Genomic DNA, 24,364 nt, shown 5'->3' with positions numbered 1-24,364 from the left:
CAACACAGGGCTCGAATCTGGGACCCCAAGATCATGACCTGAGTCAGCTCAGGAGTCGGATGATCAACTGACTTAGCCCTCTAGGTGCCCCTGACTGCATATTTCTTTTTGGCCTTTTTATATTCCTTTTATGTATTTAGGATTTCTTTTTTTTTTTCTTTTTTTTAAGATTTATTTATTTGAGAGAGAGTGTGCGTGAGCGGGGGAGGGGCAGAGGGAGAGGGAGGGGAATCCTCAAGCAGTCTCCCTGCTGAGTGCGGAGCCCAAGGCAGGGCTCAATCCCAGGACCCCCCAGATCATGACTTGAGCCAAAATCAAGAGTTGGCTGCTTAACCAACTGAACCACCCAGGCACCCCTATATGTAGGATTTCTTTATATATTTAGGATTATACCCTTGATATGATGCTGCTCTCCTGTGTTTTTGCCTAGTATATTTCAGGAGCTCCCCCTCCCCCCCGCGCCCTGGGGTCATGTAAAGAACCATCATTTTTTGTGGTGGTTCTAGGGATCCCGGTGTACATCTTTAACTTATTGCAACCTAGTCAGGGTTACTATTGAATTACTCCAGAAAAATGCAGGGCCCTTGCAACAGTATATTTCCACGTATCCCTCCCCCTGACTTTGGGCTCTTATAGTCCACACACTGTAAGCCCCACAAGGCAGTGTTACAGTATTTGCTTTAAACAGTCCAGTTTATCAATCTGTTCGTTTATTGATTGCGCTTTTGATATTGTATCTAAGAAATCCTTGCCTAACCACACGGTCACAAAGACTTTCTCCTATGTTTTCTTCTAGAAGTTTTATTGTTTTAGGTTTTACATTTAGGTCTAAGATTGGGTGGAGTTAAATCTTGTGTGTGGTGCGAGGTGTAGATCAAGGTTAATTTTCTGCATATGGCAGTTCTTCCAGCACCTTTTGTCAAAAATACCCTCCTTTCCCCATCAAATGTATCTTTCATCTTTGCAAAAAAACTTGACCATTTACATGTGGATCTGTTTCTAGACTCTCTGTCCTCTTTGTCTCTTTCGACACCAGTACTACACGGCCGTGCTTCCTGTCCTGTAATTACAGGGTTGAGCTGCAGTGTAAATCTTCTAACTTGGGGCTTTTCTCAAAGTTGTTTTGACTACTTTATGATCATTGTATTTCCATATGTATTTTAGGATGTGCTCATTAATTTCTATCAAAAAACCACAAAAACTTGCTGGGATTTTGATTGGAATTGCATTTAACATATAGATCAATTCGAGTTCCTCAAATTTTGGTCTGTGAACACAATGTATTTCTCCATTTATTTAGGTCGTTAATCTCTCTTAGCAGCTCAGTTTTTGGTTTATAGGTCTCGATCATCTTTTGTGAGATTTAGACCTAAGTATTTCATATTTCATAAACAATAATAAATGGTAATTTGGAAATTTCAGTTTCCAACTGTGATTTAGATTTGTTGATTCCTCCTTTCAGTTCTCCAAGTTTTTGCTTTATGTATTTTAAAGCTCCATTATGAAATAGGGATTTTATATATTCTTAATGAGTTGGCCTTATTATCATTATAATAAGTTCCTCTTCATCCCTGGAAATATTCCTTGTTCTGAGGTCTGCTTCGATGCTAATACCACCACTCTGCTTTCTTTCGATGAATGTATGTCGGTGGGCTTACATCTTTCTGTGCCTTTGCTTTAACCTGTCTGTAGCTTTCTAAAGTTGGCTTCTTATAGGCAACATGTGTTGTACCCTGCCTTTTTCTTTTTTTAAAGATCTTATTTATTTATTTATTTGACAGAGAGAGACACAGCAAGAGAGGGAACACAATCGGGGAGTGGGAGAGGAAGAAGCAGGCTTCCCGCGGAGCAGGGAGCCTGATGCGGGGCTCGATCCCGGGACCCTGGGATCATGACCCGAGCTGAAGGCAGGCGCTTAATGACTGAGCCACCCAGGCTCACCGCACCCTGCCTTTTTATCCAATCTGATAACCTCTGCATTTCAGTTGGATTGTTTAGACCATTTACATTTATTTATTTATTTATTTTTAAAGATTTTATTTATTTATTTGAGAGAGAGAGAATGAGAGATAGAGAGCACGAGAGGGAAGAGGGTCAGAGGGAGAAGCATACTCCCTGCTGAGCAGGGAGCCCGATGCGGGACTCGATCCCGGGACTCCAGGATCATGACCTGAGCCGAAGGCAGTCGCCCAACCAACTGAGCCACCCAGGCGCCCTAGACCATTTACATTTAATACAAACTTTAGCATAGTTGGAGGTGAACCTGCCATCTTGCTCCTTGTTTTCAATTTGTCTCATCTCTTCTTTGTTACTTTGGTCTCGTTTTTCCTGTCTTCTTTTAGATTAATTGCATGGCTTCTCTGATTCCAATTTGTCTTTATTATTTGCTTGGAGATATTTAAAAAGTTGAAAGTTCATTAGGGATGTATAGAAAGTAGAGGTTTTCCCTAAAATAACAAGACCAATTACAAGAAGATTGGTTAAGGAAAAGGTCAACAGTAACGATGCATATTTGGATTTGCCTCTGGTTACCATTAGGAAACCGAATACACTTAACACTAGAAGCATTTTATTCCTTAAGCTCACAGTTGCAGTATCTGTGATTGGAATCATCAAAGGAGCAAAGTGGAGAGTTCTGGAAATTAGGGGGAGACTAGGTCATCAGGAATGACGTTCTCACCTCTGCTCCCCTTCCCTGTGGTTCTCCTTCCTTCCCTCATGCTAAGGTGGGAAGCTGCAGATTGCATGCTCCAAAACTGCCCTTGCCAAAGGATATTTCTCTCAACTAGAGTTTTCCAGTTCTTACCCTGGTTAAGTGCAGTTCTTGGGTGAGCTTGCAAGTCTCTCTGCCATAGCAATTCTAGGGAGCATTTTGGGGCTGACAGTGTGCCAGGCCCTGTCCAGCTCTTTACCCACATTAATTCATCTACTCCCAACAACACTCTGGGATTCACACTGTTATTAGCCCTACTTTATGAGGCTCAGGCCCTTAAGGAAGCTGCTGGGATTTAAGCTTGGGGTGTCTACTGATCAGAACCTGTGGTCTTAACCCCTAAGCTATCCCAGGGATGGCCCATCTTGCTTAGATCTCCTAGTTCTATCTTTCCTTCCCAGTGGCTGAAATGAGTGATGGGTAACTTCACAAGGCCTTCTAAAACATCTTCCCCTTCAACTGTGAGCCCTGTGCTGGTGCTCCGGAGGCAGAGGGGGTGAGACACGGTCTCTTACACATGCTTGTCATAAAAAGAGGTGAGGGGACAGGCAGCTGTTGCATAGTGATGCTGAGTGATGAGGCACCCGTAACTCTGTGCCTCTGTCTTGCTCCCAGGTGTGCGGCTCAGCTGAGAGTGAGGACAGTGGGGTCAGCTGGTCTAGGCCAGGTTCAGCAGGGCTTGCCTCTGAGCTGCAGGTTGGATCCAGTTCTACTCCACACATCTTGGTTCTGTGCCCAGTTCTCCAGGGGTCACGTGGGGGGCATGGTCTCCTTGTGGCCATGGCAGAAGCCCATTGGTCAAAACAAGTCACACTGCCAAATTCAAAGTCAAGAGGTGAAGAGTACTCTCTGCCTACCAGAAGGCCATGGTAAGCCCCAAGGTGATGGGGCTGTAGAACAGTCATCTAGCAGGGTGAAGAACTGGGACCAATGGCTCAGTTTACCTTACACAGCTGAGTAAAGTAATTTGCATGATAAATGCACAAAGAGAGGAAGCGCTCGATGCTAAGGAAGACAGAGTTGTCAGCAGCTGCAGCCCACCAGCCACATATCTTCACAGAGCAGGTCGCGTTTGTGCTGGGTCTTAAGAGGTGGGGTGGTGTTCCCCAGGGGGAGGGGGTAGAGCATGTGCAAAGGCCCAGGGGTGCAAAAGGCCCCCGTGGGTTCAGAGGGCAGGAAGAAGTTGGGTGTAAGTATCTGCAGGCGGGGTAAGGGGTCGGGTGCAGGAGAGGGAGATGACCAGAAAGCTGCCAGTAATGAAGCCAGCTGCGGTCTGTGAGCACTGGGGTGTCTCAGTTGGGCTTGGGTCTTCCGATGATACTTCTGGCTGCAAAGTGAGCAAAGAGCAGGCGCAATAATGACGGCTGTCATTTATAAGCTTTTAAGTAAGTGTCAGGTACTTCCTACACCTGATCGCATCCGAACCTTACAACAACCTAGCGAAACAGGTTTGGGGTGTTTGTTTTTTTTAACATACAAGTCTGTGAATTTTTATTTAAAGTCTTTCCTCATGGGCCAAGCTTGATGAGCTGGAGGCTTGAATGTGCTCTCTTGTAGGGGAAGGGAAAGATCAAGAGCAGTTCTCAACACGCCGTGTGGTTCCAGTTATTTGACATTCGAGACCTGGCAGAGCTGGGCGGGGGTGGGGGCGTGGGGGGGGGTCGACTCCGGAGGGCCACGAGGCGGTGGAAACATCCAGTGTGGTGGTTGCCATTACGCGGGTGGAGACGTTTGTCAGAACTCCTCAGGCTGTGTGCGCTTCATTGTGTATAGAGGTGACCTCTTGTAGGGTTGATTTAAAACCGCCCCTGAGGCCTCCTGCTGGTGAGAAGGGGGGCCAGAGGAAGGGGATCAGGTCTTCAGAACACATGGCTCTGCCTTCCTCTTTTGTGTCTCGAGGTACATGACCCTTTCTCTGCTCAATGGAGGCTGCTTCTGCCTTGGGGGGACTGGGCTTCCTTAGCAGGAGCTCAGCAAGAGACGAAGAGTGTGGGTTTCGCTTTTATGTCCTTATCGAGTCCTGAAAGCTGAAGTGGGTAAAAGAAGAGTTTCCTAAGTCCCTTTAGCTCCCTTCCCACTTGGGCATCAGGAATCACACCTGTTGAACTTGACCGTCAAGCTGATCACCAGCCAGAGAGGAGATAAAGTCCAGCGCTTCATGGAAGAGGCATCCTTGCGGCACAAGAAGGTGGGAAATCCTTCCCTCCCAGTTCCAGCCAGGGAGTGGGGAGATGACAGGAGATGGGGGTGGTGAGAGCCACCCCACAATGTGTGATGTGGAGGGGAGACCTCTGTGCACCGTGGTCCAGCTCCAACGGCAGGCGGGGGGTGGCTGGCGGCGTAAGCCTCAGCTGCTGGTATGGCCTGGTTAGGGTCAAGACCAGCTAGAGGTGAGCCCACGCTTGCTGTCCTGGTTGAGTGGGGCCCTAAAAAGATATATCCAAGTGCTAATTCCCAGAATCTGTGAATGTGACCATGTTTGGGAAGAGTCTGCAGATGTGATTCAGTAGCAGGTCCCAAGCTGAGTTCGTCCTGGACCACCTGGTTGGGCCCTAAATGCAATGATGAGTGTCGTTATAGGAAGAGGAGGAGGCCACATGAGGATGGGGGGCAGAGGTTGGGGTGACGTGGCCACAGGGGACACCTGGAGCCACCAGAAGCTGGAAAAGGCAGGAAGTATTTTCCTCTAGATCCTTTGGAGGGTGCATGGCCCTGCCAACACCTTGATTTTGGACTTGAGGCCTCCAGAACTGGGAGAGAGTAAACACAAACTGGGGGTGTTGTCTTAAGCACCCCCAGTTTGTGGTCATTTGTTACGGCAGTCCCAGGACATTAATCTTGCCTCCTGTCTTGTAAACAGATCTGGAGGGCTGGGGGTGGGCTGTCCCCCATCAAAACCATGAGGACCCCACCCCCCACCCCAGTTGGCATCTCAGGAAGGGGAGAGCTGAGGGAGACACAGCAGTGAGAGGCTCCAGATGGCACATCCATGGACCTGGGACCAGAGACTTTCCCATGAATGGAGATGAGGTCAGATAAGAAACTGGGGTACTGCTTATTGTCAGGTTTAAGTTAAGTACTGCTCCCGGCACCACCCCACTCACCCTTTGCAGAAGGTAAACACACACCTCTGAGTAGCTGCCCCGTCCCACGGAGGTGAGAAATGCACAGAGGATGGCGGCTCGGGGGGAGACAGTGAGGATGCGCTGGGCTCTCTGCCCACAGCCTCGGCCCCTTTGCCAGTCCAGCCTGGTGAGGGCTTCTGCAGGCGTGTCCGGGCTCCCCGGGTGGTGGCGGGCCGGCTGCTGCCCACCAGGATGCTGCAGGCACTCAAGGGCACTGGGGGTGCCGTGATGGCCAGGAGGACTTGAAGAGCCCACCAGCGTGGCTTGCGTGGACCTCCCAGACCACGCGAATTCTGAGACTGGCCACTGTCCGCGTTGCATCTGGAAAGTGTTACTCGATCACTAGGAAAATAATCAGGGCAAATCCAGGGCATTTCTGGTAAAGAGGCTGTAAGGAGGCGCCTCTCGGAGCCAGATGACTCAGGGCTGCGCCGAGCGCTGTGTGGTCTGCGAGCCGGCTGGCTGCCCTGGCCTTCCACGGCGTTCTGCTGATTCATGGTGGTTTCCCCCTTGAGGGGCGGTGCAGGGGCCCCTGGCCCGGCTCTGCAGCCACCCAAGCCCTTGCACGGATGCAGCTGATCCTGGGTCTGTGTTAGTGTCCTGCGGTTGCTGTGACAAGTCACCACAGCTTTAGCGGCTCAAAACAACGCAAATTCACTATCTCAAGTCCTGTAGGTCAGAAGTCCGAAATGGGTCTCAAGGGGCTCAAGTCAAGGTGTCGGCAGGACTGTGTTCCTTCTGGGGGCGCCAGGGGAGAGTCTGCTTCCTGGCCTCCTCCAGCTTCCAAAGGCGCCGGGTGTCCCTTGGCTCGTGGCCCCTCCTCCACCTTCAGTGCATGTCACTCCCACCTCTGCCTCTGTCACCACGTACCTTCCCCTTTCTGACCTCTGACCCCTGCTTCCCTCTTATAAGGACCTCCGTGATCACATTGGACCCATGGGGTAATGCAGGCTAATCTCCTCGCTTCAAGATCCTTAATCACATCAGCGGAGTCCCTTTTACAATGTATAGTGGGTGGAACAGAATTCCTGACTCCCCCCCCCAAAATTCCTGTCCACTCGGACCCTCAGAATGTGACCTTATTGGAAGTAGGGTCTGCACACTTGTGAGATCGTGCTGGATTAGGACGCACCCTGATCTAGGCACCAGCATCTTTGTAAGGGAAGGGACATGGGGACCAGGATGCACAGGGAACACGGCCACATGAAGACAGGGGCAGAAGCTGGGGGCAGAGGAGACACGGAATGCCAGGGATCGCCCGCGACCAGCAGGAGCTGAGAGAAAGGCCCACTGACACCTTGATTTTGGACTTCTGGCCTCTGAAACTGGGGGAGCACACGTTTCTGTTGTTTACCGCCTCTGTGCACCCCACCTTTGTGGCTTTTGGTCACAGCAGCCCCAGGAAACGAACTCATCATGTGACAACATTCACGGAGGCCCGGGAGGAGGAGGGGACGCCTTTGGGGGCCACCATTCGGCTGTGCTGGAGACTGTGGCCTGGAGGTTCTGCGCTTCACAACCTCAGCTATGCATGCACGGGCAGGTTGGGCAGCCCCTCTGGGCCTCGGTTCCTTCAAGTGAGAGGGCAGAAAACAGCACATGCCCTGCAGTAAGTGTGAGGACTGCACGACAGGGGACACGGGTCATATTAGAAGTTCTTATTCCACGAGTACTGAGTGGGCACCTGAGCATCAGATGGGGGCTCAGAGCTGGAGGCCAGTAGGGCCCTTAGAGAAGGGAACGGTTCCCTGTCCTCTGATGACAAAGCGGGGTTGAGCCAAGGTCAATGCAAATTTCCAACTCGAAGGTGTGGATGAGTAGGAAGGGGGGACCTCGGCCTGAGCTGCTTAGCAACTTGTATTGGCTTGTTTTGCCATAAACTAAGTCCCGCAGACTGGGGGCTTAAACAACAGAAATTTATTTGACACTGGTCATGACGATGACCTCATTTTAATTACTTTTTTTTTTTTTAAAGATTTTATTATTTTTAAGTAGTCTTTACACTCAATGTGGGGCTCAAACTTACAATCCTGAGATCAAGCGTCCCAGGCTCCACCAGAGCCAGCCAGGTGCCTTTCTTAATTATCTTTTTAAAGACCTGTCTCCAAATACGGTGCCCCTCTCAGGCACTGGGGGCTAGGACTTCAAATGTGACTTTGGGGGTGGAGGGGGGCACAATTCAGGCTAATTTTTACCAGACAGGTGGCTGTTTAGAGGAGAAATGTTTGGCCTTCAGAATCATCTCTCCTTGACAATGTTTGTCATCCCAGGACATGATCTGTTAGTGTTTGCTGCATAACAAAGCATCCCGAGCTGGAGGGGCTTCAAACGGTGACAGTGTATAATTCTCATGCTCTGTAGGGGGCGATCAGATGGTCCTTCTGTGATCTTGCTGGGCTCACTCCTGCGGCCGCAGGTGGCTGACAGCTTGAGTAGGGCTGAAGGTCCAAGGCCACTCATCTGAACGCCAGGCAGTTGGTGCTAGCTGTCAGTTCAGGTGCCTTCATTTGCCTGCATGTGGCCTTTCGTGCTCCAGAAGGCTAGACTGGGCCTCTCTAGAGCACAGCTGTCCCTGGGTCTGAGAGAGCAGAGCAGAGGCTGCAGACCCCTTAAGTCCCAGGCTTGGAACGGGTACTCCTCACTTCCACCATAATCTGTTGGCCAAAGTAAATCACACGGCCAGTCCACGTACAAGGGAGATCGAGTCCACCTCCTGATGAGACAAGGGACAGAGTCACACTACAAGGGGCAGGGCACGGGGATGTGGGTTTCCTTGGGAGCTGTCATTATAATTATCTGTAATGATTTACACGGGCATTTCTCTTTTGAAGAGACATTTTCAGTTTTGACTTGGGGTGAAAGCAGGACCTAATGAGCACCAGCCCCCAGTCATTGAGCTGGTGGCAGTGATCTGAAATACCTGCACACAGGATGAGGTCCTTCTTCCACGTGTCCCCAGGTCGAAGCACCTGCTAGGCCTTGCATGTCTGCAGGTCTCATGAATTCACTTACCCAGCCAAAGCCGGCCACTGGCCGTGGGAGGTCTGTGCTCCATCAGGGGCCGGTATGGCCTATTTAACAGGAACACTGGTGCCACCCCATCACTTGGAAATAAAAGTCTCAGTTTACCTTGGTTTAGGTGAGAAGGAAGACAGAGTGCTGGCACATTCTATTTATTAATGGCTCTGGGTTATTGCCAGTGTTGGCTAGTTTCTCGGGAGTCGGAGAGGGCTCTGTTCTAGTCAGCAAGCATCGGTGAGTTCCTGCCGTGTGCCCCGCAGGGTGTTCATCCTTCTTATTCTTTTGTCTGTTGCTGCACAAGAGACCATCCCAGCCCCTGGCGGCTTGGAGCACAGCAGTCTTTTATTTTGCTCATGTGTCCACTGGATCCGGAGGACCCATTCCAAGATGGTGCACTCAAAACTGCACGTTGGTGCTGGCTGTTGGCTCCTTCTAAGAAGAGGAGACATGGACAGATCAGAAGCTGGAAGAGGCGGGAATCCTCCCATTCCGGCTCCAGAGGGAACATGGCCCTGCCAACACCTTGATTTCAGACTCTGGGTTCTGGGAGAGAACAAATTCCTGTTGCTTTCAGTCCCCTGTTGGTGGTCATTTGTTACCAGCCCCAGGAAACCAGTGCATCCATATACCCTGCTTTTCAGTCTTTGACCACAAACTCCTTATTTGCTTGCTTCCTGGGGCGGGGGTGATTAGGGAGGGTGCCCCGGAGGAGGTCATGCTTGGCAGGGGCAGTGTTCATAGAAACAGGAGTGTGGACAACTTGGAGAGCAAACATGGACAGGATGATCCTAAGGATTCTCAGCAGTTAGCTTGTTTCCCGCCACAGCTCTGTGACGTGGCCTGTTGCTACTGCCATTTACAGGGGAGGACCCTGGGGGACAGAGAGGTCAAGGCAGGTGTGACAGAGCTTGGATTCGAGGCCCCACAGGGGATCTGCAAGCTCAGTGCCGTGAGGAGGGGGGTGAGGGCCCCTCCCCAGCAGGAGGGGAGTCGTGCTGTGTTTCCATTCCTGGCCTCAGCGAGGAGGGCTCCAGCTCACAGAAGGACCCAGCACATGCCCTGGGGGACATGGGAGAATGAGCAGCATCCGGAGACTTGGCTTCCTCCCAGGCAGACAGAAAGGTTTAGAATCTTCCGGAAACACCACACCCTGGGCGTGAAACTCAGGGCCAGGCCTCCTCTGGAAAAGCCTGCTTGTCACTGAGGGAGAAAGCAATCACCGTGGCAGCGTTTGCCAAAAGAGCTGGATTTCCTGAGCAGTTTCCAGTCATGGTCCTCGGTGTTCTCTGGCTCCTGTGTTTGGAGATCGGGGAGACCAAAGGGTGCAGAAACCCCTGGGAGCGCGGGAACGCGGGCGTGTTTTGGACATCGGTCTGGGCTGACCCAGGTTAATGGCTTCAAAGCAGCGTGAGCAAGGAGTTCCATGAAATTACAAAGTCGGGTTCTGCCCTTTCGTAAGGATGTGAAGACTCAGCCTTGAGCCATCTCCATCAGTCTGACCTTCGGGTGCGTCCCCTCCTCCCCAGCTCACAGTGCCTTCCGTCACGCTCATGTTGCCTGGCAATGCCCCCTGGGTCGCACGTGATTGACCAGGGGTGGACATCAGCTACCGACAGGGCCAAGTAGGTTCTGTGTCCAGGAACCGGAACTGGGAGGTGCCCGGGCACAGCCTGAGCTGGTCCGTGGAACTAGGCGGATGTGAAGTCATGCTGGAGGGATGGTCATGTCCACGGGGAGTGGGCAAGACCTGGCCACAGAGGAAAAAGGAAGGGACCCCAAATCAGTGCGGAGAAATGCTCACCAAGGACTGCCGGAAGGCCTGACACCCTCCACAGCTAATTCTAGTTCTTTGAGGGTCTGGACTGTCCTTGGGTTCCACATTAAGCTACCTTCTTTCCAGAAGCCCTCTTCTCTGCCTACACTAACTTGGGGGCATTTCTTTTACAACTTTAATCGATCAAGACCTTGCCCCAGATCTCCCCACCAGCAGGGCCCACACTGCCCCCAAAGAGTTGCCCACCAATAGAAGATGTGGAACTCACCCCGTACCGTTCCTCAGCAGCAAGTCAAGCAAACCCATCCCACTCAGATCCTGGAGGACCCCATGATTGGTACCTGTTAACCCAGAGGTGTTACCGTCTTTCCTGACGGTGACACCTCTTTCCCACTTTTGGTTCCTCTTTCTACACCATGCCCATCACAAAATGGTACCCCCACCCATGTCTCCTTGTCTCAAATTGTTAGCAGTCTTTCATGCAAATGAAGGCTCACCAACACTCTGTAGCTGCTGAATGGGTGTGGCAGGAACAGACAGAGAAGCTGGAACTTGATGTCCAGCCCAAGATCTTCTGATGAAAATAGCTGGTCAGCTGGTGAAGAAGATGTTGGTGTGAGTCCAAGACCCACCAGTCCTGTGGCAGCCTCATCGAGATAGGAGAGAAAGACCTGGTCTGTGCTCCAAGTGGTGAAATCCTCGGGACCATCTGGTGTCACCCACTGTTTTGCACTTCTTCGTGTGGCCTTCCTGTCAGCTTCCCGCCCCGGTTCTGAGGCAGCAGGTGGACAGAGGGCTGGAACCTCTCCCTGATGTTGAGACCAGGCCTGTGTGCTCCCCCTTCCAGGCTGGGGCTGCGTTCTAACCACAAAGACCTTTTCCTTTGTCTCAAACGCTCCATGACTTGACTCCTGCCTGGCCAGCAGACAGGATCCTTTACTGGGATTTCCAAGGATCCAAGTGGTCATTCCCTTCCCAGGAGGACTCCTGGGTGCATCTTGGCCCTTTCCCATGTTCAGAGCTTCTCAGGAACCCACATTCCCCGTGACACATCATCTTACTCGAATTCAAATATTACTTTCTGGAAATTGGATTCTAAGATTGCACAGTGATGGAAAATTGTTGATCAAGATTAAAATTATCTGTCTCTTAGTTTGTTGACTCTAATAACAATAATACTAACTAATTCTTGCCATGTGCCAGACCCTGTTCTAATTTTTCATTAATTAATGTATGCCTTTAAACCATTTAATGTTTTAAAGGCAGCCCATAGAAAGACGCCATTGTCGTTACCCTCAGTTCACAGATGGGGAGCTGAGCACAGGCCAGGGGCTTGGAGGTAGAGGAGTTGGGATTGGGTCCCACCCTGACTGGTGCCAAACGGTGGCACCAACCAGCAGGCTGCAGACTCAGCCTGCCCCTTTGGAGCCTGGGAGGCTGTTGTCACTCAGGTCAGGTGACTTGAGAAAAGACACACACAGCTGGTGCATGGTGGAGTCAGGATCGGAACTCCTCCACGGACATGCAAGGATGATGCTCACTCCCCTGGACTGCCTAGCTTAGCCCCATAAGAAGGATGGATTATCTTTTATCGAGTATCTGCTCGGTGCCAGGCTGTGTCTCCAAATTCCACGTATCTTGTCTGCAAATTCTTTGATCTTCACCTGTTGAGAAGGGTGATCTGTGTCTTCTCTCCCTGACCCTTGGCAGGCTCTGTGATTCAACTAGGAGGACAGCTGAAGTGATGTTCTCTGATTTCCAATGCCGGGTCATAAAAGGCCATGCACCTTCCACCCGCTTCTCTTGGGAGGCTTGTTGTGGGGGAAGTAAAATTCTGACTATCCCGAGACTGCCTTCCAGGAAAAACCACGTGGGGGCAGATCAGTTGAGCCGTCCTGCTGAGCTCCCGCCACGTGGGTGACAGCTTGGATGTCCAGCCCAACTGAGCCCTCAGATGCTGCCACCCCAGCCAACATCTGATGGCAACCACACGAGAGACCCCTAAGCAAGAACCATGCAACCAGGCCTTTCCCAGATGCCTGACCTACAAAAGTATGAGCAAAATACAATGGTGGTTTTAAGATGCAACGTTTTGGGTAATTTGTTACAAAGCAAGAGTAACCATAATGTCCCATCTGAGAAATGTTTGCCAGACTGGGATGTCAAAGAGAAACGAAATAGCTCAAAAACGCTCAGTGGATCCACCCTGCAGCAAACCCAGACTCCCTAATCCCCTCGGGTCACCTGGTTTAGAGGCCAAGGTCATGAGCTGTGGTCCTGCACCGCCTGAGTTGGAGTCCCAACCCCAGCACTCAATAGCCAAGTGACCCTCACCTACCTCAGCCTCAGTTTCCCCATCTATAAAACAAGGCCAACTAAAGCTCCTCTGCTCTTCAGGTTGTAAGAGGGTCACAGGCAGATGCCAGGGAAGCCCTGGGCACAGGGCCCGACACGTGGAAGTGCTTGCTGGACGTCAGTGGGCAGGGGTGGGCATGGTCAGATGCCAGGCCTTGGAGGCTCAGTGGGTCAGATAAGAAGCGGGGGTGGGGGGGGTAGATAAGGAGAGGACCACAGAGGGAAAGGAGAGGGGTAAGGGTCTGGAAGGTTCCGTGGTGTGCAGGGTACTGGGGCAGGGGCTGCCAGGCTGGACAGGAGCCGGGAGGCTGGTGAGGGGATGACACTGTTGAGAGGTGCCCCCCGGTGGCAGCCGTGTCAGCGGTGCCCCTGGAGTGCCTGGCCCGGGAAGGGTGTCCCCAGAGCCATCCTGGACCAACAGGGAGCCCACTGAGTTACCATAAAAAGCAACGGTAAGGAGGTGGGGGTTCAAGTTAGCAGAGCTCTGGACATTTAAGTACGAACTACCCCCACCCCCATGTGAAACCTGATCCTGTGTAGCTTTCCTTCCTCTCCTCTTTTCCTGGGTGGGGACCCAGTTTCTTCCACTCCCCCGAACCCAAAGCTTGTTGGTACATGGGCAGTGGCAGCTGAGTGGACGAGAGCATGAGTTCAAATCCCAATTCCTCCCCACGGGAGCAGTGTGGCCTCTGGAAACTACTTGCACCGGGTGCCCAGTTTCCTGATGACAACAGCACCACTGTGGGGGCGGGGGGAGGGTTGTGTGTGTGGGGGGGAAGTTGACAGGATAATGCATGTGAGGCCTGGTGCCTGATGAGCATCTCTTCTCCGTCCGGGTTTGTCCTTTGTCGAATGAGGGACTTGCTCTGGACCACGGGATACGCCAGTGTTTGGAACAGAGCCCAGCACACAGTAGGTGCTTAATAAGTTCTGCATGAATGTGGAGCTAGCATGAAGCTTCAAAAGTAAAAAAAGTAAAGGGAACAGACAGAGATAACAACCATAAAGGTGCCTGTGCCACTTTTTATTGGCATTTGAGCGGCACCGAAACCCTGGCAAGCGTTTGGGCTTTCGGAACTGAGCCATGCATTTCCCGGCCACTCGCTGTCCATCTTGGCTCCCCATCTGCTCTGACCCTCTGGATGCCCCCGATGCTTGAGATTCCAGAGGGGCCCTGTCCGCCCTGCCGGAGCTGCAGAGCGCAGGGGCTGGTGCAGAGTGACCCGGTCGGAGTGTGCGGAAGGAGCAGATGATTCCCGGTCTTCATGCAGGGACGTGCCACGTGAGGACGGGCTCCCCCTGCCCTTGTCCGCCCGCGGGGGGTCCACACACTCCTCTAGTCCTTCACCCCTTCTAGCCTTGGTTTCTTCACCTGCCAGCAAGGGCCTTGGATTTACGTGTTTCAAAGGTAGTGCCTTCTGGCTCTGAATGGATTCGTATTTGCCCGCACAGGTTAAGGATGCTAAATGCCTGTGGACAAAATGTAACTAGAGCGAGGCTGCTGCACCCCAGCTGTGGGACTGGCCACAGACACTCTTTTCTCCAGGCCTCAGGTGTCTGATCTGCGAAATGGGATCACTTCCCCCATAGCAGATTCCTGTGAAGGCGTACTGGGATAATGAGGGGCAAGCGCCTAGCCTGGAGCGCGGTTTCTTGGTCTGCACACTGGGAATGCGCGTGTGCGTGTGTGCGTGTGTGTGTGTGACGAGTGGAGTTTTCTGCCACCGTGTAGAGGATGGGAGTAAATATAGCAAGTGTGTATTCTGTGCCACAGTTTACAGAGCCCACACCCTTCCCGGTTTTATTTGCTACAATCCCGGGAGGTCACTTCCCTATTCCCATTTTCCATTTGAGGCACAGAGAGATGGGATTTGGTAAATTTGCCAACCCCTGGTGGAAAGTGCTTGGCACCTCGCCGGACGCACAGTAAGCGCTCAGAGGAAACGATAGTTTCATGGTCACGCTGAGGAAAGCGAGCGCGTCCTCTTCTCAAGCCCCAATCTCAGGACGCTCTGGTCCAGCCCTGCGCGCGCCGCCCCCTGCCCCCTCATCCCCATTCCTGCCGCCCGCGGGACTCCCGGGGGGCGGGGAGGGGAGAAGGGCGGAGCCGGGGGCGGGACTACGCCTCGCGGCCCTATCAGCGCCGCCGGCCTCCGGGGGCGTGGCGCGGAGATTCTATAAGAGGCTGCGCGCAAGGCCCCTGCATCCACCGCATCCCTCCGCTGCCCCCGGTGTGTGGTGCCTGCGACAGACCCCCTGTGCGACCCGCTGTGCCGACCGTGTCCACTGTGTGCGCGCTGCTGCCGCTGCACGACACGGGAGACACCGGCGTGGTGGTGATTGGAGAGCCCTGCGGGGGTAAGTGTGACTTCGCTTCCTCCCCTCTCCAGGCTGCGATCCACTCCACTAATCTATGAGCTGAGTTAACCAGAGCAGATACCATGTCTTGGGGCTTACTCTGTGCAGGCACTGTGCTGGGCGCGCTCCCTGCGGCTCAGAACCGGGCTCAGCCGCATGGCCTTTCGTAGATGGAGAAACAGGCTCAGAGAGACCAAGGCACTTGTCCAAGACCTCACAACCAGGGAGCAAGGGAGTCGGGACTCAAAGCCGGTCTAACTGCAGGTTCCTGCTCCTTGAGCCTGGGTACTCTTGCCTCCCTTTGCAGTTCGCTAGCATCTGTTGCATTCCTGTGTACACAGTGGGCGTCAATAAATGGAAAACGGATGGTGTGAATGTGGCAAGGGTTTGAATGTGTCTATCCACGTGTGGATGGTCAGGGTGATCCTAACGGTGTGTGCATTCTGCTAGGGTTTACAGGGCCACGCCCCTTTATGATTTTATTTGCAACAAACCTGTGAGGTAGCCTTTCTCTTCCCATATTTCAGATGAAGACACTGAGGGTCAGAGAGGGGAGGTGAGTTGTCCAGTTAGAGCCAGGGCAGCAACCCAGCTCTCTCTGCCTCTGAAGCTCCGTGTCCAGGTGTGGGGCATGCCAGAGTTCCTGCAGGCTTGGGAACACATGCTGGGTCTCTTCAGCCAGACTGGACATCTGCATACACTCCTTGTGGGGGAAGAATTGTGCTGGAAGCTGAGGACTTGGCTCTGTGGTCCCGGGGAGATCAGCTGCCCTAGATGGACAGGGCCAGGGCAGACCCCTTGTGTGGTGCAGACTCAGAGCCTCCCTTGCCCAGGACTTGGCTGGTGGACGAGTCAGAAAAGGCTTAGCTGATGCCTGCTCATTGAAATCTAACTTGAGCTGGGCATCTTTTATCCAAAGGCTGAGCTGCTGCTCCGGTTGAGAGGAGCAGCTGGGAGCCTGTGCAAATGCCCAGCTTGCCTGGCAAAGTGGGTTTGTACATTTCCACCCTGAGCATTTGGGTGCCATGTTCCGGCAGAATCTGGTGTCCCTGCCTTCCCCAGTAGGGTCGTCTAGGGTCTAAATCTGCCAGGTGAGAGCCCAGGGTCCAGCAGAACAAGATGAGAGGCATGCCCTCTTCTCCAAATAGACTGAGAGGGGGCCTTTGAAGGTTCTTGGTGTTTTGTGCACCTCATTTTCTGCTTCTGCCTCTATCTGGCTGTTTCCACACGGGAAGGAGGAGCAGAAGGTGTGGGAGCTGTATTGCTGGTGTGACAGGTGTGAGGCCATGCCACTTCCCTGCGTTTTCCTCCCTGCACACACCTGGGCAGTCGGCCTCTTGATCCCCATTTCACAGATGAGTAAACCAAGGCTCAAAGAGGTAAAGATCATGCAGAAGGTCTCCTAGCTGATATGCCATGCTGTCACCTCCAGGTTTGTCTGGTTGCAGACCTTGTGCTCTTAACCGCTGGGTCCTGCCTCCTTTAAGACATTTCTTTGCCCAACCACTAACTCCACCTCCGGACCTGACCTGCACACAAAATTTCGTGTTGTCTGAGAGGGGTTCCCGGAAAACCTCTCAGCAGAGTTAAGCCCAAGCCCCCAGGTTCCCAATAATATGCACCCGGGGAGGAGAAAGAGAGCGATTTGGATTCTTTTCAGAGTCTCTGCAGATGTAGGAGTGGGAGTAACATTTATAGTAATACCGGCAGCTGACGTGTACCTGACACTCAGCATGAGCCAGATGTGCCCGGGCTTTACACGGGTCATCTCACGGCCTTCCTTAGGAGGCGGACACTGGGCTGTCTTCCTTTTTACAAGGAGGAAATTGAGTCTCGGAGTGATGAAGGCATGTATGCGACATGACACAGGCAGGGCAGGGGAGAGCGGCCCTCCAGGCTGGGTCCCACCCCAGACTCTGGAAGAAGGCGTTTGCCCACTGGCCAACTGTTTGTCACAGCAGAGCTGGCTGAGAGGGCTTCTCGTGCCATGTGGGATCCGGATCCCTGTCCGACTTAGGGGTGGGCCTGGACAGGGGATGCCCTGACACAGGGGCCGGGGCTCTACTCTGCTGACAGGTACAAGTGTCAGCGTGTGGACAGCCCTGCTCTGGGACCCAGATCAGCCTCTGGACTGCAGAGGAGAGCTGGCTTGGCAGGGGAGGGCCTGGAGCCTTGGCAGAAGAACACGAGGCCTCTGGGAGTCCCACACTTCATCCCTCCCTCCAAGACCCCTCGTTGGATATCTGGCCTTTTGTAGGTTGCATTTGAAAACTGGCTTTTAGAGGCGGGACCCTCAAATGCTGACCTCTTTGGCCTTGTGGGAGCTGGAACATTTCTTTGCTCTGTCACCAGTGTAATTTACTACGTATGGGAGGTGCCTCTGTGTCTGCTTGCTCCAGACCTAGGAGGCTTTTTTTTTTTTTTTTTGTAAACTCACTGGTTTTTGATCAGTCCCAGATGTGCAAACCCAGCATCACTCAAAGGGGCTGATGGCTTGTCAAGAAAGGAAAATACAACACGGGCATCATTTCATTTCATCTTCAGTTAATGAAGCTGAGTAGCTGCTCAGCTCTTCTGAGAGGACAGGGACCCCGAGCCTCTCTGAAAGTCCTAACTGAGGTATACCGCGTTCTGGAACAGGAAGGCGAGGGCAGATCTGGGTGGTGGTTGGTAGGACCCGCCATAATCTTTCTTCTTCTTTCTTTCCTTGAAAAAATTATTTTCATGTGGTAAAATACGCATAAGCACAAAATTTACCATTTTAACCATTTTAAAGCGTAGAGCACAGTGGCATTGTGCATGTTTACAATGCTGTGCACCCAGCACCCCTGTCTGGTTCCGGAATGTCCTCATCACCCCCAAAGGACACCCCGTAGCCATTGTTACCCGGTCTCTCCTCCCCAGCCCCCCGGCGACCACCAGTCTGCTTGCCATCTCTGTGGATTTGCTTATTCTGGAAATCTCATATAAATGGAATGATGTGATATGTGGCCTTTTGTGACTGGCGTCTTGCACTCAGTGTGATGCTTTCAGAGTCCCTCCATGTTGTAGCATGTATTAGCGCTTTGCTCCTTTTCATGGCCGAGTAATATTCCACCGTGTGGATGGACCACATTTCATTTATCCGTCCTTCCATCCATGGACGTTTGCGTTGTTTCCACCATTTGGCTGTTGTGAACAACGTTGCTGTGGACACGTGTAGACACATCTTTGTTGGAACAGCTCTTTGTGTTGTTTTGGGTCCGCACCTAGAAGTGGGATTGCCAAGTCACACGGTCACTTCATAGTTAACTTATGGAGGAAACCGTGTTCTCCCTTCTTGGCTTCCTTCTTGAAGAAGCATAGACTCAGGTCATCTCACTGCAGAACAGATCAGGGCCCTCCGCCATGGACGCAGGGAAATCTGGGTGTTCTGGGGGAGGTGTTGGCATTCTCCCCAGGGTCATGGCAGCAACTGGTGGAGAATCCCGTCTGAGGCATTCTGCCCCAGGCTGTGTACTTGTGGGTGTTCCTGGACAGACCCCACCTCCCCCCCCCCTTGTCATGGCCATGAGGACAGACAGTTTCTCGTGGTTCAGCCCCAGGGAGATTTATCTTCTCTGATTGTCTCAAGTGCTGTGTCAGCTTAGACAAAAACCACAGGTTCCGGGGAAAAAGAAATTCATAATGCGGATCATGCAACTTCTGGACCATCATTTAAAAAATATTATAAATTAGGAAATCCCACATTTTCAACCCAAATTTCTGAACCGTGTCCCATTGTGAGTGCGGGAGGGCAGTATCCCAGAAGGAAAAAGAATAGAGCTTCCATTTCATTCGTAGTCAAATGGTCCTGGAATCGAGCCTGCTCTAAAGTTCTTCCAGACTGGAAAAAACCCACTCTGATCTCTCTAGGGTTGGGAGCTGGATGGCACCTGCTGGGACCAACTTGATAAGAGCCTGAAAAATCCTTCTAGAGCAGAGGCTAGGAAAGGTGATAGAGAGTGCCCCAAGTGGAGGGACCATGTGTGTGCAAAGGCCTGAAGATGGGGAGGGGCCTGCACCCGTGGAAAATGGCAAGGAGTTCCGTATGGCTAGAGTCTGAGCATCAGGCCCCCAGGCCCAGAGTGGCAAGGGTCTGCCCTGAGGGTAGGGTGAGTTTGGATTTCCTTTTTTTTCTTTTTTTCGAGAGTGAGCATGTGTGCAATTTGGGGGGGGGGGCTGGGGGGCAAGGGCAGAGGGGGAGGGAGAGAGAGAATCCCAAGCAGGCTCCAAGCTCAGTGCGGAGCCCAACGCAGGGCTCGATCTCACGACCCTGAGATCATGACCTGAGCTAAAATCAAGAGTCAGGCACTTAACCGACTGAGCCACCCTGGTGCCCCCTGGGTCTGGATTTCCTGTCACGGGCTGTGGGGCTTGCACTTGAGAACAGATTACCGTGAAATGAGCAGTGTTCCCCAAAGTGTGGGGAGCCATCCCCACTGGTCCCGACCGAGCCTGTGCACAGACCCAGCTGCAGAGGCGCCCCCTCCAGGAGCTGACCTTTTAAGTCAAGGCGAATGCGGGCATGCTGCCTGCCCAACAGCTGCCCCACACCATGCTCCCCCCTTGTGGCAAAGACAGAGCTCCCTCGGCATAAAAGTCTGTGGCTGGCGTCCGTGGCCAGCTGGGAGGCCCTCGCTTTGTTCTGTTTTCAACACGTGACGTTTTACTCCTGCCTTCCCTTCGAGGCAGAAGTGATCACGTTCTTTGCAAATGGTGGGGATGGAAAGTTACCTTTTCCAAGGAGAAATGTCCGCATTGAGGGTGCGGGCCACCTTACATAAAGTACACAGTATGGACTGGCGCAGGTAGCCGGGCGGGGTGGGGGGGAGGTAGGTGTGCCGAGGGTGGGAGTTTGGGAAGTGCTGCGTTCGGGTGGGGCGTGAGACTTGAGACCATTACAATCTGGGGCCACAACTGTCAAAGTGGGGCCCCCCTCCAAGGGGGGCGCAGCAGTACCTGGGAGCTTGTTAGGAATGCCGATTCCCAGGCCCCGTCCCAGGCTTCCTGAATCAGAAGCTACGAGGCTGGGGCCAGCAATCTGTTTTAATGAGGCTTCCGGCACTTTCTGGCTCAGGCCTGAAGGTGAGCCCTGCCACCCTATACAGCTGATGAAGACTTGCCTTGGGGCCCCGGCACCAACATGGGGTGGGGATGGCTGGCTGGTGGGGGTGGATGTGAAGTTGTGTGGAAGGTTCTGGATATAGGGCCTGGTGCGACCAGAGAGAGGTCACACGGCCAGACGGGAGTAAGAGCCTTGGGGGCTGGGATGGCCACCTCCGTGCAGGGTCGAGAGGCCCCTTCACAAGCTGTTGGCAGATTCATGGCTTTTCTTGCAGAAGAACACTCAGCTTGTTGGCACTCATTGCTCTGGGGCCTGAGCAAGTGTCCGGAGGAGTCTAGCATCTTCCTTCGGAGCACATTCCCTGCCCCTGTGTGCCCAGGAGCTTTCAAAATACATCTGTTTGTAAGCCCCAAACGCCCCCTCTGGAACAATGAGCAGTTCCCTCAACAGCGCTGAAAATGCGTCTGAGTGTATGTCCAGCGTCGCCGCCACCCCCTCTCTGCCCCACACCAGCTCCGACACAGCCCGTCTGTTCTCTGCCGGGGAAGCGCCTGGCCGCTGAAAACCCTGTTTATTCCCGGGAACCTTCAAGGCTCGGGCCTCACTGGCGCGGAAGGCATTTGCAGCTTTGGCACCGCCGGACAAAGTGCCCTCTCAGACTCGGGATGAACCAGGCCCTGTCTGGGAGAGTCGCTGTCTGGTCCAAGGGGGAGGCCCCCGCCGGGCGCGGGGCTTTATCTGGGCTGCGGTCTGAAGGGCTGTCGGAGGCCAGGCCCTGGACCTGCCTCAGCCCTGAGACTCCGTGGGGACAGCCCCGAGGATCTCCTCCTCCTTGCTGCGTCTCACACTTCCCTTGGTCCGTTCTTAGAAGCCAGAGCGACTTCAAACTTGAAAAAAGTTGTATTCAAGTTTCACGTTACCGGAGAGGAGTGCGCGCTCACTGGTGCGCTGGCGGGTGACTTTTCCCCAAGTGCACAAGCTGCAGGGAGCCTGAGCTGCCCCCCCCGGCCCCTCCCCCGGCCCTGCCCCCCCCCCCCCAGGGGGGGAACCATTTCCTGACTTCTAATGGCATAGGTTGGTTTTGCCTTGTTTTGAACTTGACGTAAACAGAACGGAGCCTGTTTAATCATTGGAGTCTGGCTTCTTTTGTTTGGTCTTGAGCTCTGCCCTGTGTCGTTGCATGCTGATGGGCTTTCAAAGCCTAAGTCAGACCCTGTCACCTTGACTGTACCTCGCCCCCCCCAACTGACGCTCCTCTTTGCATTTGGAGTAAAAGCAGGACTCCTCACCATGGTCTTCCAGGCCCCTGGCCACCTGGCGCTGCCCTCCTGTGTGACCCCATTTCCTCCCAGCTCCACAGCTTTGTGCCTGTCCTCGGTCATGCCAAGACGGGGCCCATCCCGGAGCCTTTGACCTTGTGGTTCCTGCTGTCTGGGGTTCCCCTTCCTTGAGATTTGAGCGAGACCTTGCTGTTCACCCCAGCCAGAGCGGTCCCTGTCCTTCCTCTGCCTGGAGTTACCATCCCATTCCCCAGGCGGTTTTCTCACGCCTTCTGTCTTTGTCTATTAGCTGTGAGGTCCCCTCCCTCTCTCGAGGCAGACTGTCTTGCTTGCTTGCACATGCGAGGGACTCCGTGGCCACCCGGGGGCTTGCCCTGGGATTTCCGTCTGCACGGCGGTGTGGAGGGTCCATAGCCTGGTGCTGCAGGATTCTTGAGCCGTGTGTCTTGGAGCTTGGTTCAGAGCCAGGGGCTGTGACTCACCCTTACAGATACCACCGGATACCATGAATCAGGGATTGCAGGCAGGAGGCTGGTGCCGGTGCTGTCAGCCCCGTACCGGAGCAGAGAGGATCTGAGATGCCTGAACTCACCCAGGAGAAAGGAAGGACCGTCAGTAGACAGCTCCAGAACCACTAATTCTCTCCTCCTCTTCTTACCCTCCCTCCTCTATCCCTGTGAGCAATTCAGGGCCTCATTGTCCCCCTTGAGGAACTGGAAAATCAGAGGCCGAGGGACCTTTTGGGCAGCACGAGGCTCTACATGGTGAGGCCACAGTTCGAACCTGGGTCTGACCTGACATCCACGCTTTTCCTCACGGCCCTGGAGCAGTCCTTGGGAGCCCGTGGTTTCCTGATGTTTATCTGAAGCTTTGCTAAACATCCACACATGGGCAAGAAGGCAGGCGAGGGGCCCCTGGAGTCAGATATCGGGTATTTTGAGAATATATTGATTTATTATCCAGTCACTTTAAAATGGCTTATTTATGATCTTGGTTTATATTAAACACATCTGGTTTTTAATTCTTTTTTTTTGCAAAATGAGCTCTCTTCTCCTTTTGCCTAAGATTTTGTATATTCTCCACATAGTATTTAAGAAATTGAGGGATGCCTTGGTGGCTCAGTTGATTGAACGTCTGACTCTTGATTTCGGCCCGGGGCATGATCGCGGGGTTGTGAGATTGAGCCCCACTTTGGGCTTCATGCTCAGGGTGGAGTCTGCTTGAGATTTTCTCTCTCTCCCTCTCCCTCTGCCCCTCTCCCTGCTCTTCCTCTCTCCCTCAAATAAATAAATAAGGAAAATCTTAAAAAAAAAATCGAGGGGCACCCAGGTGGCTCAGTCGGTTAAGCATCTGCCTTCAGCTCAGGTCATGATCCCAGGGTCCTGGGATTGAGTCCTGCATCGGGCTCCCTGCTCAGCTGGGAGCCTGCTTCTCTCTCTGCCCCTCCCCCCAGCTTGTGCTCATGCTCTCTCGCTCTCACTCTCGCTCTCTCTCTCTGTCTGAAATAAATAAATAAAATCTTTAAAAAAAAATCGATGGGTTTCGCATAGGCTCTTGCTGGCCATCTGTCTTCAGTTGCGGACAACCAGGGCTGGGGGTGGGGAGGCTGCAGGGAAGGGAAAAGCCTGCCTCCTACTGTGTCCAGCCCTAATTCCATGGGGAAGAGTTTAAGGAAAACCGAATGGATCCCATCGAGGAGGGGAGATCCCCCCCCCACATCCTGGGTGTCTGGTGCTTACCCAGATGCTCGTCCCTGGAGGTTCTGGCCAGTCCCGGGATCTGCCCCAGACATGCTGGGGTGTCCCTCCTCCCTCCTCCCAGCCACGGCTTCATTCCTAGAATTTTGGGTGGTTTGTGGGTATGACTGTGATCTGCCCTTGGCCCCACTCACATTTTGCGTTCCCCTCTGTGCTTCCGAGGAAGAGCAGAGCGTGGGGCACCCCTGGCCTTTCGGGCTAGCTGCTGTCACATGGGGCGGACGTGTTCCTGAATGAGCCCGGCTGACATGGGCGGGAGGTTAGAGCTGCCCTGACGTTTCGGAGACCTCACCTTCGGGCCAGCGGCAAGAGTGTGACGATGCATCGGCACTCGCAGACATTCTGTGTGACTGTGAGCAAGTGGCTTCTCTGTCTGGAGCCTCGGTTCCCTCACCTGTAGGACAGGGCCCATAGAGGCCGTGACCCCATCAGCCTGTGGAGTGCGGGAGTGGAGGACCCACTGCAGGGTCGCATCCAGAACGGCTGGCTATGGTGTTTGTGACAAATGTTTGTGGAGCAGTTAATACTCACTGGGCTGTGAACTGGAACACGACTCAGGGCCAGCCAGCGGTGGGCTGGGACCGGCTCCTTGCGTTTTGTTAAATTTTCAGAGACCACCCTTAAACATCAAATGACATGAACTTACAGTTAACATAAGTCCTCTTTACAACGAAGGTAATGAAAACTCAGAACTTACCTTGTCCCAGCCTTCTCCTACACTTCACTGCCGTCTCTGCCCGTGAGGTGATCGGTGCCTGTCCCATCCCTGTGGCGGAAAGACCACACAATGATGTGCCATCTCGCGTCTTTCCAGAAATTCCACCGTCAGTGATCTCACATGGGTTGCTTGAAATTGGCCACCGTGGGAATGTTTGTCCCGAGGGACCTGACAAAC

At 53.1% G+C, this 24,364-nt stretch overlaps 1 protein-coding gene and 1 long non-coding RNA gene across 8 annotated transcripts in view; one reads left to right on the top strand and one right to left on the bottom strand.

Moving 5' to 3' along the window:
- Positions 1-2,549: 2,549 nt before the first annotated feature.
- Positions 2,550-6,621, bottom strand: LOC144380334 (uncharacterized). The gene is made up of 2 exons (XR_013444441.1): positions 5,842-6,621; positions 2,550-5,265 (listed from the first exon to the last, which is right to left on the bottom strand). It is a non-coding gene; the product is annotated as an uncharacterized LOC144380334 (long non-coding RNA).
- An 8,585-nt stretch (positions 6,622-15,206) lies between these two features.
- CRISPLD2 (cysteine rich secretory protein LCCL domain containing 2) overlaps positions 15,207-24,364 on the top strand; it is a 124,328-nt gene continuing 115,170 nt past the window's right edge. For all 7 annotated transcript variants that reach the window (XR_013444450.1, XR_013444449.1, XR_013444448.1 and 4 more), the window contains exon 1: positions 15,207-15,346. The gene's annotated coding sequence lies outside the window, so the exon portion shown is untranslated. The remainder of the gene's footprint in view (positions 15,347-24,364) is intronic.

The sequence above is a fragment of the Halichoerus grypus genome, chromosome 15 (assembly GCF_964656455.1).
Source record: "Halichoerus grypus chromosome 15, mHalGry1.hap1.1, whole genome shotgun sequence".
Taxonomy (NCBI): domain Eukaryota; kingdom Metazoa; phylum Chordata; class Mammalia; order Carnivora; family Phocidae; genus Halichoerus; species Halichoerus grypus.
The sequence above is the reverse complement of the archived record's forward strand: the minus strand, read 5'-3'. Positions and strand labels throughout refer to the sequence as shown.